The sequence below is a fragment of the Pinus tabuliformis genome, chromosome 2_2 (assembly GCF_031772625.1).
Source record: "Pinus tabuliformis cultivar Carrire ecotype Pingquan chromosome 2_2, CPIR1, whole genome shotgun sequence".
NCBI classification, from domain to species: Eukaryota; Viridiplantae; Streptophyta; class Pinopsida; order Pinales; family Pinaceae; genus Pinus; species Pinus tabuliformis.
The window spans coordinates 1,040,191,627-1,040,195,020 of record NC_142300.1 but is presented as its reverse complement, the minus strand read 5'-3'; positions in this window follow the sequence as shown (position 1 = coordinate 1,040,195,020).

Genomic DNA, 3,394 nt, shown 5'->3' with positions numbered 1-3,394 from the left:
CTGAAAAGGTTAAAATGCGCAAGTTTTATCTTCAAAAACTTACTTGTGGTCATTTCTAGAGCATTCTAGAAGATTCTTGGATGAGTATTGAGCGCCTCCAGATGGTTCATGTACTCCTATCAAAGAGGAACTTATCCCATCAATAAGGGAGTGATCCCATCCAAAGAGGGGACTATCCCATTGATGGTGGACCTGATTAACTTCCTCTTGAGCACTATAAAAAGAGGCATTGAGCCAGAAGGAAGAAGGTTAAAAGCTATAGATTTCTAAGGGTAAATGCTACAGGAATTAGGACTCCCATTTAGAAGCTTGTGAGGAGAGATTGTCATCTTTACTTGTTCTATTTGGAAGTGGGTGAGCTTTGTCAAAGTAGAGGAAGACTCTTGTGGACCCTGGAAGGAGCTTGCACAACACCAAGGCTTAGGTTGTAATGGTTCCTTTTGATTACCTTTAATGCAAATTGGTCCATTCTTCTCAATAGCTTGTTGTTAATGGGTTATTTCATGTACTCCTTGGTCTATGTGTTGAATATGCTTTGTTTTATGTTATAATCAGGTGCTATTTAATTGTTTGACTGTTGGTGATTGCAGGTTTTGGAGAAAGGGAGGAGCTCATCCGGATCAACAAAGCTTGGACTTCTACAACAGCCTTTGGACAGAGGTAAGAATGAAACACTTGATTTCTCATATCATAATGTATGTTTAGAAAAGGATAGCTCCAGTTTGTTTTGTTTGTCATTAGAATGTCTTAGACTTCTAGGAAGGTCAGCTGTGTCCGCACCTTTGACTGATTCCGTGTGACAAATTGGCGACTCCGCTGGGGATAGTTTCCATTAATGAGAAGAGTCTTTTCTTTTGTTTGAACTTTGCTTTGAGAAAATTGGTTTATTTTTCTGGTTTTGTCTCTGTGATCTTGTCTCTGGGTGGGTTAGCTTAGGATTAGTTTTATTTTTGGTTTTCTTGAGTTTTCAGTAGGACGCACCCTCTGAGTGCTGCACAGTGCGTCCCTGGACGCACTTTTGCTGTGTGCACAGAGCGGGCCCGCACCTGTGCTAACGGGTTGCCTGCGTCCCCTGCCAAAATTTAAGAAAATTCCACTTTTTGCCCTTTTTGCTCTTAGATTTTGTTTTTTCTTAGTTTTTTCTGCCCAGATTCATCAGTCCCTTGTCCAGAATCTTCACCTGAACTGGTTTCATTAGCATTAAGTGTTTTAGTGGATTTCGTCGAAGTGTAAGCCCTAGGGTTTGATTTTGAGTAGGTCTTGTAGTGACTTTAGCGGTAGGAATTGTCAAGCCTTAGATATCTCTGGTTTTGTCAACTTTCTAAGAAGTTAGACCTGTTCTAAAAGTCTACCTGTAGAAGTAACTTACCATCAAGTTGTCTTTTGGGCCATTTTCAAAGTGCTTGTTGTTTAAGTCTTGAATTCCATTTTACGAAAAGAACAAAAAGATTTGAGTTTTGTTTTGACTAGTCTTTTGATTCTGCATTAGCTAGTCCTTGATTTGATTTTGATCAAGTAAAACATCCTAGAATCGCCTTTATGATCTTTTGCCTTGTTAGGTTTACTTAGAGTAATCTCTCTTTTGGTTTGCTTGTGAGTCAAGTTTTCATAGTTTTGTAGCTTTTGAGATTGTTTTTTGTTAAAGGTAGGTTTACATGCTTTATTGAAAAAGAAAATACAAAAATATCTCCTTTGAAAAGTTTTGTTTCAAGTAGCTTTAAAAGTTTTTGAAAGAAAAAGAGTTTTTCGTGCAAGTAAAGAGTGGTTATGTTTGTGTGCTCGAAAAGAAAAAGAGAATTGTTTCTTTGATTGTCTTTTCTAAGGAAGTTGTTTTCTTTAAACATTGCATTCTCTCAACTCTCTTAGTTAAAGATTTTCATTGAAAAAGCAAAAGTAGTATAGATCAGCTTAGGTGCATCTTTGTAGTGGTTGGAGTCGAGTCTGCACACCATTGGTTTCACTTCCATCACCTTGTGACTTTATAGAACAACCTCAAAAGTAACGCTTAAAGTAAAATTGAACTAGTAACTTTTATTTTCTAGGGCTCTGAAGCACCAACATAGCTTAGGCTAGTGTCTTGGAGTAGGTGAGTACTTAACTCTCCAAGGCAGTAAAACAAACAAGTAGTCGATCTTGTGATAGAATCAAATCCAATTGTTACATTTACACTCTGGGAAAGCTCCTCTTAAAGGAGAAGCACGAGCTCGTGTCCGAACCAGTGAGGGGATCATTCCCCCCTCGTTGGGAACGACGCCAGACAGTACGTATTACAAACGGTAAACCTCAGATTAACCATTGTCGAGGAGCCAGGGGTCACTTATCGGTAAACCTTGGATTACTGTCAAGGAGCCGGTAAGGGGATTGAGCTTGCTACTCTGCCCTTGCGTGCTGTCGGAGTTTAGACTGTTCCCCCAGGTGTACTTGTGGTCGTTGGTAACCTTAGTGACCATAATCTCTAGGATTCTACCTAAGGTGACGGTGGAGGGAAGGTCCCACTGTACCTGGAGCAGACGTCGGCTATACTCACTTGGATTTTCTGGGGGGTTCACTTCACTCGAGACGGTTAAAGTGGAGGAACTTGGTCCAGTCTATTCATTAAGCAGGTTGTCGGCGTAACTGTTCCACCCGCCATTTCTGTACTGAATCCTGTGAGGTTGGACCTAATCACCAACTAGCGCTTTTGGTCCGGAAGATACTGTTTGTGTTTGGTTTGACACCCTAGATTCTTTAGGCGTGTGATTCAAATTTGTTTGGTTCTTTAGAGACTTTAGGTGGTTTGATTTGAAATTTTATTTTGTTTTCGTGTGTAGTAGTTAAAAGTTTTTAGCTGTGGCGGAATTACCGAGACAGTCCCGTAGAATTCGGGGCCAGTCTCCTGAAGTTGTTTCTGTGGCCGAATTGTTGAGAAGATCCCGTAGACTTAGGGGTGACCTCCTCGAGACGACCCCAGTAATTTAGAAGGTTTAAAGGTCCTTGTAGCTCCTCCTAGTGGCAGTAGAATAGGTTCACCTGAAGAAGGAGAATCTTCCTTGGTAGTCCATCCAGATTACCAAAGTTTAGAGACAGGTTATAATCCCGAAGCTGTTACAGTTTCTGAACTTGTTGGTAGTTTTTCGTCTGCTAGCGATACAAGCGAAGAACCAGAAATATCCAAACCTGTTACTCCGACTCCTAGTGTTCCTGATTCACCGAGAATAGAAAGAATTATCACCGAAAATCTTCCTGTTGGTTTGATTCCTATAGAAGAACTTGTCCCAGAGGAAGAAATAGGCGTCTCTGATCCTGAAGATCAAATTACCCTTGATCTAAGGGAGCGTGAATCCATCTTTTACAGTCCTCCTAGAAGTACTACTTGGTACCTTTCGTTAACCAATTATTTAGACAACTTTGGGCT